At 40.1% G+C, this 13,296-nt stretch overlaps 1 long non-coding RNA gene across 2 annotated transcripts; it reads right to left on the reverse strand.

The window, feature by feature from the left end:
• Positions 1 to 2,345: 2,345 nt before the first annotated feature.
• LOC113028803 (uncharacterized) lies at positions 2,346 to 6,154 on the reverse strand. 2 transcript variants are annotated; one of them, XR_003273283.2, is made up of 5 exons: positions 5,894 to 6,154; positions 5,421 to 5,478; positions 5,133 to 5,298; positions 4,800 to 4,895; positions 2,346 to 4,448 (listed from the first exon to the last, which is right to left on the reverse strand). It is a non-coding gene; the product is annotated as an uncharacterized LOC113028803 (long non-coding RNA). The 2 variants fall into 2 exon arrangements; XR_013910737.1 differs by having other exon boundaries at positions 5,133 to 6,147.
• Positions 6,155 to 13,296: the final 7,142 nt, after the last annotated feature.

Genomic DNA, 13,296 nt, shown 5'->3' on the forward strand with positions numbered 1-13,296 from the left:
AATATCCCAACTCTTAGGCTTCTTATTGTATCACACTGGGCACCTTTTAGGGTCATTTTCCAATGTGCACGTCATCATGACCCTTTCAGTGGGTAGTAAAAAAGAAGAAAACGATAAAAAAAACGATCAATAAAAAATAAAATGTGTCATGGACTGCATATTTTGTCTTCAAGTGTAAGCGTAAGGTCATGGGTATTTTAATTACAGCTTTAATTCCACAATATAGGGTCCCTCTGGGTAGACCTGAATCTGGGACTTTTTATTGTTCTTTAGGAGTCTTTTATATTTTTTCTTAAGAAGTGACAGGAAAAATGATTACAGGAAACAAGTGGAGAAGGAGAGAACCTAGGAGTGAAATCCAACAGAGGTGTTCATTTTAAACAAAAAAGTCATTTCTGTGTTTCATTGCTTCACAATCCAAGACAATCCAGCTCACTATAGATGAAACACAGCATTTGAAAAGGGTTTTACAATAAATGTTGTTATAGCCTGTGGGAGATGATAACTGTAAAATTATACTTGATATTCCATTGCATCGAACATCTCTTGGAAATCTCTTTTTTTGCTGTACCCTGTTGGTTTAATCTCTCAGTTTACTGCAGTCACAGTTGGATTCTATATCAAATGAGCCCCACTTGTATCCACATCTAAGAAGAGTGAAGAAAAGTGAAACAGGCTTTCAATCAGGGAGGACAACTTTAAAGTTACTGTTTCACCAAGAAATCCCATCCGTACCTAACTTCAAGCCATTTTGCTTGCCTTTTGTGCAGTAGGTGAAAGTTATTTTCTATGTTATGTACCTGTGTGATTTTGGAGACTTTTCTCTTTCCAGGGGTGTCAAACTGCCCTTTTGTCAAAACTGCTGGGGAGAGACACATGCAGGGTTTCCTTTAGTGTTGGTGCCTTGACCTGCTGGCTGTGTCAGTCCAGCAACAAGACTGCTAACAGTTTTATTTTGAACTAAACCATAGTCTTTTTTCTATAAATACATTTTTTGGTGCTTAACCTAGAGTAAGCCAAATTAAATACAAACACAAACTTCTCACATGGGAACCAAACCACAGTATCCTGTTTGAAATTTTGACTTTTGGTATACTTTTGAAACTTTCTATTCACACCTTTGCCACTACTCAAATATGTACAAAATACAATACTACTGCAAACAATGATATACTCCCCAGGTGGAGGTTTGTGCTCTCAAAGTGTTTCTTGTTTGTGTTGTTGTCTACATTTCACCAATCTTGTTGGATGACAAAAGCTTACTTAGACAGAAGATAGGATGGCACTGGTGATACCATCCTAATCCGGAGCCTAGGAATGAGAACAGGTTGGATGTTTTATCTCTGTTTCTACCATTTCTTTTAGAGTCAAGCACCAGAGTAAATTGAACCTATTGAACTGAAAGCACTGTGGATATTCAGAGTGATGGTCATGACCTCGTTAGTATCAACCTTAACTAGTTTTGCCAAATAAAAAAATCACAGATCAGACATCGACCCTGTAAATTTAACAGCAGCAATATCAACCAAAGACCTTCAGGACTTTTAAAACCACAGCCCCTCTAATAAAGAAAAACCCCAAAGGAAAGACTTGAATGGAAAATGTGTAATTTGAAGCTATATTTTTATACTGAACGGATGTGCCGAGAGTTAATGATACAAGACATCACACTTTCTTAAAAAAATGGCCTCAGCCCGGGTTATCATAGAGCCACCATGTCTTTCAGCCCACTCCTTACACTTCCATCATCTGTCAAGCTGTATTGATTCCATGTCTTTCCACGGCGGGCATTTGACAACATCTGAAGAGATGATAAGTGTCACCACCTTCCGTGTGACCTCTCTACAGGGAGGCGAGGTGTCGACCTGTCACTTTGCACCACGCGCTTGTCATTATGTCTGAGTGGGAACCTGCCACACGTCTGCAGGCTGACCAGCTCTGCAGAGGTTCAAAGGCTTCGGGGAATAAGTCATTTCAGTCCACCAAATGGATTTCTATAATAGAATTTTCAAGGGCAGTGGAATTGTGAATAAAGCTTGCTGCTGTACAAGTGTTTGATGTAAGATGATCACAACTCAGCAATATGAAGACTTCTACACTGTAAACCCGAATAAGTTACCAGAACTCAAAAAAATTGAGGCAATCGATTGCCTCAATTTTTTTGAGTTGATCAACTCAAAAGCCAAATTTTTCCAGAACATAAAAGTTTGGATTACATGGTACTTGTATCTTTTGAGAACGGTCAACTCAAATATTTGCAGTTAATATGACTTAAAGTTTCAAGTTTACAAATTCAAAGAAATAAGTTCACAGAACTTATAAAAAATAAGTACACAACTACAACATTTTTATGTTAACAAAACTCAAATGTTTATTAGTTTGTGTTGTCATTATTTTAAGTACACGTTAGTCAAATATGTTGACTACTTGATACTTAAAAACATGTGACCCAAAACTTAAAATTTTTGAGGCAATTGATTGCCTCAATTACACTGAGTATCGGTAACTTAATATGCAAAAGTCATAAACATCTGCCATTGAACAGTATCTTGCCTGCTCCCTTTTAGCACTATGTTGAAATTAAATACATTAAAAAAAAAAAATTACATAAATTAAAAATAATTAACAAAAACATTTATAAATTAAAATAAGTAGACCAAAAATTGTTTAGTCAGGAAAACTGTCAGAGTAATGAAAAATAATAATTAATAATATCAAAATGTGCTTTTGGCTCTCTGGCTAATATCTGAATAAGACAACAAGGCAGCAATTTGAGTGAATTACAATGCTATTTGTTTTACATTAACCAGTATCAAACAGTGAAATTTAGGTCATCTTGCGCAGCCCACAATGTTTTGGAAATAGTATTACGAAAAACATTAAAACATACAAAACATTAGTGTTGCTTTGCATTATGTTAATGAGAACAAAGGCACGTTGTATAGTTTGGACCTATTGGCTGAACACCTGTAGAGTAGGGCTGGGCGATATGACCCAAAATTCATATCTCGATATTTTTTAGCTGGATGGAGATATAAGATATATATCTCGATATATATATTTTTTAAGCCATAAAGTAAGAACAAAAAGAGAGTTCTTAGTCAAAGCTGTGTCCCAGATGTCACACAGGCACTTTTATTAACATACAGCACAGATGTACATGAAAAATTACTCAAAATTAAATTATGAGCATTCATTAAATAATCATGCTCCATAAATAAAAGAAAACAAGGTTGTTTTTGTGCTAAACAAAGAGCTCACAATTGTGCAGTCAAAATGTAAACTAAAAGACGCTGAACGTAATAACAAAGACAGACAGATTTCACAGCAGCTCAATTTCCAAGTTTTACTGCGTGACTGACAGCCTGGAGTTTGAAATCCGCTTCATAACCACGTCTCTTACAGGTGCCATTTATGGTCCTTATACACACACAGTACGGTAATATTACGTTGAAGCACAGTACGTATCACTCCGCGAAGCTCTTTGGTAGCCGTAATGCGCCGACAATCTATCAAGCGGTGCAGCTCCGTAGCTTACCAAAGTCGTACTCAAACATTTGTGACAGATTGCTGACCGCCGTGTACCACATAAAATCGGTTCGCGGCCATCAAGCACAACCAGAATTCATATATAAGGCGCGCTATCAACTTTTGAGAGAATGAAAGGATTTTAGGGTTAGCGCTGTTAGCTCGTTAGCATGTTTAGCTCGTTAGCACGTTGACGCCGTCCAGCCCCACGCATGGGGCGATGCGCAGTAACTCGTTAACGGAGATTTGCCGTGTCCGTCTTGTCGCTGCCTGCACGTGAAGCGATGGGGTAGGAGGGGGAGTTGTCTTCAGTGAAGGCGAGGCGGAGTAACGTTGCGTAGAGACAAAAGTGGACGAAAGAGAGGCAAACTTGCGGCTCCACAACTATAATTATAACGTAACATAGACTATATCGATATAAAGGATATTGTCACATCTTATATCTCGTATAAAAAAATATCAATATGTTTTAAAAACTCGATATATCGCCCAGCTCTACTGTAGAGTAATCTAATAATGTTTTGAGGCATTATTTAGATGAAAGGAGAGAACTTTGAACTAGCCTTTTATAATGCTTCACCCTGCATCCTTCTTTCAGATGAGTTCCTACATAACCAAGTCATTCTTGAGGGTCTGTAACCTGGGTGACAGTTTACCACTTTCTAGACCAAATAAAATCTTTTGAGTAAATTCTAAAGTGTTGGTCAGGGCTTTGGGGTAGCTGTGGTGAAGTGCATAGATCAGTCCAAACATTACTAGGAAGGCTTCACCAAATCTGGGGAGACTGAACACGGCATCACTTTCAATGACGACAGAGATTTTCACAGGTTGGTAGTGAACTGGACTTGTTGTGTGATGGTCACTGATGACAGTGAAGAGGCCACTTCAACACCATCAAGCTCCAACTCATCAGATTCGTCCTGAATTAATGAAAAAGAGATACTAATCACAATCTAACCCAAGAAATACAACAGACGACATATAATTTCTCATTTTACCAACTCCCACTGAGATCCAATACCTCTTTTACAAGGGAGACCTGAGTCTCACTGTAAGAGGTGAAAAACAGAAGATCCATGTTCTGCACACATAAATCAGCTAATTCACCAGAGAATCAAGTGGTGTGAGATAGACTGAAACTAAGCTAAAGGAAATACACAGGAGTAGACTAAACAAAGGTAAGTCCAAACAGTGCATCAAAATACATGTTTGTACTTTGATGCACTGTTTATATACATAGTAGTATCTGTTAGATACTTAAGGACACTCACAGTGCAGGTTCTGAAAAATCCAGAGACATCCTCATGCAGATAGACAGGAAGGGCAGGGAGAACGGTAGTGCACTTGGTGTGGATATCATGGATTTCCTATTTCCAGATAAAAACAGAATTTTATATACTGGTGAGTTTACTGAACAACAACAAAAACAACAGTCAAATCAGAACATATGTCCACAAATAACCTGTTCACATCTTTAATACAGTCAGACAAATAGCAAACACAAAGTGGAGTAATAGCAAAATTCAAAAAGCTCATTTAAATCATTGAACCTGTCCAATGTTCCACTGGTTCAACCTATGAAATGTGTAACAATCTATTATTACCTGTTCATTGTGAATTCTTAGAATTTCAACCAGGGCATCTGCTGTCTTCCCAGTTTTTGATGCCCTGGCTGAATAATGTCATCAGTCGAGGAAGATGGCGGTCAAGTTCAGCGTAGAATGTATTGGGCAGGTTCTGATTTGTAATCCGCTGAAACTCTGCATACAACTACAGCAGAAGGACAATACAGTTCAATTTGAAGAATCTCGCACATCTTTATAAAGCAGCAAAAAGCTGCCACATGAGTAAGAATTACAATTTTCATTTTAAACAGAGCTGATCCATATTACCTCAGACTCCATTTTTAGAGCAGGCCAGAGGTCCAAGAGCTCCTTCACAACCCTAACCCTGCACATATAGTTTAAAATATAGCGTTTCTAACAAGAAAACTGCTTGAAAGGACTCTCACTGCAGACAGGCATCTCCGTTGTGTAACTGCAGGGACAACGGGCTTGTTTGGACCCAACTATTCTGAGTCATGAGAGGGGGTTTAAAAATTTAGAGAGATTAAAATACTTTGTTTCATACTAGGCGACCGGGCGCCACCTCTAGAGCAAGTAGTATCTAACTTTTTAAACAGCCTGCGACCCTCATTACAACAACTTAATGCTAGCTCTGCAAGCGCAAAGTTTCCTTCGGGGAGAGCAGCAAAGCACATAAAAAACACGGACCGACATTTCTGCTATTCTTTTCGACACGCACCCAAAATACAACTAAATATTCGTATTTTAACAATAAACTAATATCAACATTGAAAACTTACTGTAAGTCCAGTGATGCTAGTTGCTGCCTTTAGGTCCAACTTTCTCCAGTCGTCCGTGTTGCCTCTTTGGTGCTGTTCCCGCCCATATACCTTTACTTCTTCTGTGTTTCGTATTAATGCTCATTAGCGCCGCCTTCCGCTTCGGAGGGTGAATCAGAGATTAACTCGGAATAAAAATTGATTCCTGCAGCTGCTCAACACTTACGGAAAAAATTAAAAATATATATGTAGGACACAGTGATAAAACAATGAATATTAAAATAAATACATTTTGTCTTCCACCAATGCATTTAAGACAATTTGATTTTACTTATTTGGTGAAACACTTTGAGATTTTATTGTATTTTAGCATGTGCTACATAAATTAAGTTTATTATTAAATCCTACCTACTTGAAACAACAAAAATAACAGGACTTTACCATTCTTATATGTCCTAACTTAACTGTGTTACGTTGTGCTTAAGTTATTATTTTAAGTGATGCTTACTTAATATAGAAATAGTTAAATTCAATCAAATATTATTAGTTTCATTTACTCAAAAAGAAGAACATGTTATACGAACTTGACATATTTAAGTTAACAGAACTTTTTAAAGACTTTGAGTATACACTACTTAATCTGTTTAATTACCTTGAACATTCGGGTTTACAGTGTAGACAACTCAGTTTAATGAAAGGTGCTGAAATGAGCAGTGTTAAAATACAAATCATACAATATCTGCTCTTCGAATGCCAAGTAAGCGACTATTTTATTACTGCAAAGATAACAGCAGTGTAAAGTGGTGTGTGTTTTTCAGATTCTTTTTCAATTATCACTACACAAATTGAACACCTTCACTGGCAAATATCATTTTCTTTAGTAAAAGGTAAAATGTACAAATCTGTGTACATAAAAAAATAAAAGAAGTGTGGAAGTGAATTCCTAATACGTTTTTCATTTTTGGATAGAGCCGAGTTGTTTACATGGCACAAATTTTCTCCTATGATTTATGAAAAGGCTTGTTTCACCCTTCTGAAATCAACAGGTATTTCAGTAGGTCTGGAGGACCTCATGAAGCTTATGGAGAGAATGCCAAGAGTGTGCAAAGCAGTAATCAAAGGAGAGGATCTAAAATATAAAACATGTTTTGAGTTATTTCGCACTTTTTTGTTTACTACACAATTCCATAGGTGTTCATTCATAGTTTTGATGCCTTCAGTGAGAATCGACAATGTAAACAGTCATGAAAATAAAGAAAAAAACATTAACATTAACACTGTGAGGTTTGCGCTGAAATCTTTTTTTTTCTCTGCTGATCAGAGAGGCTTGACCTTTGGGGATGAACTGAAAGGCTGCCTGGGAAACAGACCTTATTATCCAACATTGGTGCTGAACCTCTCTGATAAACAAAGTGGAGGCTGTTGCAGCAGGATAATGGTCATCTTCTTGGGATAGGATGTGTAGTAATAACTCATGGATGTAATGTTGGGGTGTTTGCATTTATCACTAGAAAATGTTGCAGACTGGTTGAGCCGAACCATGGTTACTCTAAACTACTAACATTCCCTGACTTTCTTGTGTGAAAGTCAGGGAATATTCAAGGGAAAATGTTCATTTACACTACAGCCATTTGGTGCTGGCTGTAGTGAAAAATATTCCAACATAATCTAGCTGATAAAGATACTTTTGTATCAACTAATTTACTCTCACTATTGAAAGCATAATGATCAGTAAGTCTAAATGCAGATATTTCTATCATCTACCTGATGAATATTAGACATAGCCTATGAAACATGCTCATATTTGCGGTTATTAATCAGACAAGAAATAGATTTATTTCCATATTCAAGAGAATTCCATTGTTGAGATTGAAGGCAGCTCCCTGACTCAGGAAATAATGGGTCTGGTGAGCTCACTACTTCAGTTATTTTAATTACGTTAATGCACATCCGAGAAGGATGACAAAGCCTTGACTGTGCACTTGGTACTGGTATATTTCTGAGGAGGAGGTACAGAGTAATATCTAAACCGACTTATTCAGCTGTAATGGTTTGACTGGTGTTCAGCCCAGAATACAGAATTAATGCACTTAGCATCAAATAAACCCAGCTTGCGTTTATACCAGTTTCTGTTATTGATGTTTATTGGTTTAGAACAAATCAGAGAACTCCCCTGGCATAGATTAGATATGACATTAGAGGCATTCATATCTACCACATTTAGTCAGACTGATCTTTGACCAAAGAAAGTGACACTAGCAACTTTGACAGAGGTCTTTATATCAATTTCAAAGAAAGAGACATTTTGCCAGGCACATCATCACATGTCTGCCTGAATCACTTTCCTCTCACTCCATTTGCCACTGTGCCTGGATCAGCTCTCCATCTTGACACTTGCTAATGTCCCCTCCATCCTCTCTGAGGGAGCTCTCCATCAGTGGGGGAGGGAGGATTTCTCCCCCCTGAGGCATAATGGCAGCTCTCCAGCTTGTGTCAGCAGCTGAAGTTAAGGCTCTCTGGCTGCTGTAGTGCCATGTTGGCCCGAGTTAGCTAGGCCCTCAGACAGGAGTAGAGGGCTTGTCTTGGCCTATCTGGGGCTACACAAGGTACTGCAGCCTGTATTTAACAGAGTGCTGTACCTTCTGACAGTTTGCTTTATCAGCGAAGCTCAGGCTTGTTCTACTGCAGTGTCTTGGAAACCCTGTACACTACTGCAGTCCTTTCAGTAGCTAGAATTCAGATATTATGTTTTGCTTTCCAACCATGTAACAGACGTGGGTGTAATGACAAACTCAAGATTGGTTGTTGTTTAGATTGTATCAATTATTATTAATTTTGTGAGCTTCTACACAAAAATAGTCAATTATTTCGCAATAGATCATTTATTTCACTTATGTATCATGACTTTGATGGTCAGTCCTATATGAGTGACACGTTGTGACTATTCAATCACTCTTTACTTACAGTGGGGCAAAAAAGTATTTAGTCAGCCACCGATTGTGCAAGTTCCCCCACTTAAAATGATGACAGAGGTCAGTAATTTGCACCAGAGGTACACTTCAACTGTGAGAGACAGAATGTGAAAAAAAAATCCATGAATCCACATGGTAGGATTTGTAAAGAATTTATTCATAAATCAGGGTGGAAAATAAGTATTTGGTCAATAACAAAAATACAACTCAATACTTTGTAACATAACCTTTGTTGGCAATAACAGAGGTCAAACGTTTACTATAGGTCTTTACCAGGTTTGCACACACAGTAGCTGGTATTTTGGCCCATTCCTCCATGCAGATCTTCTCGAGAGCAGTGATGTTTTGGGGCTGTCGCCGAGTAACACGGACTTTCAAGTCCCGCCACAGATTTTCTATGGGGTTGAGGTCTGGAGACTGGCTAGGCCACTCCAGGACTTTCAAATGCTTCTTACGGAGCCACTCCTTTGTTGCCCGGGCGGTGTGTTTTGGATCATTGTCATGTTGGAAGACCCAGCCTCGTTTCATCTTCAAAGTTCTCATTGATGGAAGGAGGTTTTGGCTCAAAATCTCACGATACATGGCCCCATTCATTCTGTCCTTAACACGGATCAGTCGTCCTGTCCCCTTGGCAGAAAAACAGCCCCATAGCATGATGTTTCCACCCCCATGCTTCACAGTAGGTATGGTGTTCTTGGGATGCAACTCAGTATTCTTCGTCCTCCAAACACGACGAGTTGAGTTTATACCAAAAAGTTCTACTTTGGTTTCATCTGACCACATGACATTCTCCCAATCCTCTGCTGTATCATCCATGTGCTCTCTGGCAAACTTCAGACGGGCCTGGACATGCACTGGCTTCAGCAGCGGAACACGTCTGGCACTGCGGGATTTGATTCCCTGCCGTTGTAGTGTGTTACTGATGGTGACCTTTGTTACTTTGGTCCCAGCTCTCTGCAGGTCATTCACCAGGTCCCCCCGTATGGTTCTGGGATCTTTGCTCACCGTTCTCATGATCATTTTGACCCCACGGGATGAGATCTTGCGTGGAGCCCCAGATCGTGGGAGATTATCAGTGGTCTTGTATGTCTTCCATTTTCTGATGATTGCTCCCACAGTTGATTTTTTCACACCAAGCTGCTTGCCTATTGTAGATTCACTCTTCCCAGTCTGGTGCAGGTCTACAATACTTTTCCTGGTGTCCTTCGAGAGCTCTTTGGTCTTGGCCATGGCGGAGTTTGGAGTCTGACTGTTTGAGGCTGTGGACAGGTGTCTTTTATACAGATGAGTTCAAACAGGTGCCATTCATACAGGTAACGAGTGGGGGACAGAAAAGCGTCTTACAGAAGACGTTACAGGTCTGTGAGAGCCAGAGATTTTCCATGTTTGAGGTGACCAAATACTTATTTTCCACCCTGATTTACGAATAAATTCTTTACAAATCCTACCATGTGGATTCATGGATTTTTTTTTCACATTCTGTCTCTCACAGTTGAAGTGTACCTCTGGTGCAAATTACTGACCTCTGTCATCATTTTAAGTGGGGGAACTTGCACAATCGGTGGCTGACTAAATACTTTTTTGCCCCACTGTATGTGAACAAAATACATGAATGTGCAATTAAAAGGCTTTTGTATGAAAGAGGATTAGGGCCAAAAAAAAAAGAAAAGTGGGCACGTCTTTTTTTTCTTTTCTAGAACTCTGAGAAAAAAGTCAGAATTCGGAGAAAAAAGAATTCTGAAAAAAAAAGAACCCTGTCAGAATTCTGAGAAAAAGATTCTGAGAAAAGTCAGAATCCTAAGATTAAAGTAAGAATTCTGAGAAAAGAGTCAGAATTCTGAGAAAAAAGTCAGAATTCTGAGAAAAAGATTCTGAGAAGTCAGAATCCTAAGATTAAAGTAAGAATTCTGAGAAAAAGATTCTGAGAAGTCAGAATCCTAAGATTAAAGTAAGAATTCTGAGAAAAGAGTCAGAATTCTGAGAAAAAAGTCAGAATTCTGAGAAAAAGATTCTGAGAAAAGTCAGAATCCTAAGATTAAAGTAAGAATTCTGAGAAAAGAGTCAGAATTCTGAGAAAAAAGTCAGAATTCTGAGAAAAAGATTCTGAGAAGTCAGAATCCTAAGATTAAAGTAAGAATTCTGAGAAAAGAGTCAGAATTCTGAGAAAAAAGTCAGAATTCTGAGAAAAAGATTCTGAGAAAAGTCAGAATCCTAAGATTAAAGTAAGAATTCTGAGAAAAGAGTCAGAATTCTGAGAAAAAAGTCAGAATTCTGAGAAAAAGAATTCTGAGATAAAAAATCAGAATTCAGAAGAAAACAAATTCAGAGTTCTGAGAAAAGGATTGTGAGAAAAGTCAGAATTCTGAGATTGAAGTCAGAATTCTGAGAAAAAAAAGTCAGAATCTGTTGAGATTCAACAGGTACTACCACTGGCTGGGGTTCCAAGCAATCTGGGGTGATCTGAAAATCTGATGTCAAAAGACTACATGCCACCGATTGGCTAGTCAGTGGCGTCATGAGAGCAATGAGATCATCTCCTGCCATGCAAACTGCCGCTTTTGAAACCCAACAACGAGGGAAATGGCTACACAAAAAGCAACACCAAGGTCCCCGTCTGACAAAAAGCCTTACACTGAGCAGCAGGTATACCATTGCCTCGATGTTCTTCATTGTTGAGTTGGGTTTGTGTCGCAAACAGATGATGTCACGGGACTTTTGGCTGCATTGTTATAACATGCACATAAAGTGGTACTCAATTGTAACAGAAAACAACTGAAATCGAGTTGAGTTGCACACTCATTCAGTCTTCAAAGCAACCATTTTAAAGGGAGTGAAAACAAATTAAGTGCATATGGTCACGATAATTCTGGTCATGCTGAAGTCTCCAAAGACTGCTTCATAAGTGTGAATGTAGCAGAAGAGTTCATACCTCGGGAGGGCTAGTGGGAGGAGTTGGCCGTCCGACTGCGGTCCGGGTGTGGGGCCTCCCTGCTGCTGCGGAGTCGGGGTGGTCTGCCTCTCCCCACCGCAGGGAAAAGGGTAACACCACCTGGGTCTGGGTGCAATTCCCCCCTCCAGGGGCAAGGGTACCTAGACCCGGTTTGTAGAGTACGCTTGGGGAGTGTGATTGTGTGTACAGCGTCTCTTTATGTCTGTCTCCACGTTGGTTGAGTGTGGAGTGAGTGCATATGAGAGCATGAGGGTGGGAATGGATGTTTGTGTCTGTGGGTGCCTGTATGTCTGTGTCTATATGTCAGGTTGGGTATCAGACGCCACCTCTCTGGGGACATCTCAGGCCCTCCAAGGTTTGGAGGCCTATCTCCCCCCACCACCACTTCCCCTGCCGGTGGCGGACTCCCTCAGGTGTCGGTGTGTTGGTGGTTCTTTGTGTCTGGGGGTGGGCGTCCGGGTACACACCGGCTCACTCCTTGGCGGCCCCAGGCCCCAGGCTTGGGCCTGGGGCCTGGGGCTCGCTCGGGCCCCTTTGGAGGTGGGGTGCCCCCGGCCTCTCGGCCTGGGGCTCGGTCACTCAGGCACAGCTGGGGGCCGGCGGAGCTCACGGGCGCGTCACTGCAACTCCCCCTGACTTCTGCTCCGCGGCTGCTGGGCGAGCCCTCATCTGGGACTCTCCTCAGCTCTTACTGGAACAGTGGCGCGGCTGCCCCTCTGTTGGTCTTCCATGGTCTCTTGTGTTCTGGGGGCCTCTGGATGTCTGGAGTTTTGATCTCCTCCATACCCGCTTCACACCCTGGAGGACGGGGCTGTGGCCCCCCCACACTCCCTAGCAGATCATTACATGGAGAAACCTTTGGAATGCAAGCATGCTGATCCACACAGGTATGCACACATGGGTATTCACAGACGCGGACTAAAGCTTTCTTGGCTGCTGCCTCAAAGCACACTGTGCGCTGTCTATCTTGCGTGCTGCACAATATCGTTTATTATTTAGTAAATATTGATATCTATGACTAGCTAGTTTATTGTGATGGTGCTTTGTTTTCTCTATTATTATGTTGCTCTTTGTTGTTTGCTGTCTCCTCTGTTTGTTTTTTTGTTTGTTTTTTTTTTCTCCATACAGGTGACCCAGGAGTTCTTTTTTTTTTTTTTCTCTCTCTTCCCCCCCCCCTCTCACCGTCTCTTCTCCCCTTTGGTTTTCTTTCTTTCTCTCCCCCTCTTTCTCTCATTCATTCCCCCTGTCCTATTTATAAAAAAAAAAAAAAAAAAAAAAAATGACAAAGGATGAACTGAAGCTCTGCCATCACGTAATGTCGCATACTGCTGTTTCTGATGTCATTTAAAAGAAAAGAAAAAAAAAAAAAAAAAAAAAGAAGAGTTCATACCTTGGTTCCAGGGTTTGTTTTGATAAATGATGATAGTATAAGGAGGTCGTTATCTTATTGTGGTTAGTTGTTTTTGTTTAACCTCCGGTCACAAAGTGGCAGAAACAGAAAC

The sequence above is a fragment of the Astatotilapia calliptera genome, chromosome 2 (genome assembly GCF_964374335.1).
Source record: "Astatotilapia calliptera chromosome 2, fAstCal68.1, whole genome shotgun sequence".
Lineage (NCBI taxonomy): Eukaryota > Metazoa > Chordata > Actinopteri > Cichliformes > Cichlidae > Astatotilapia > Astatotilapia calliptera.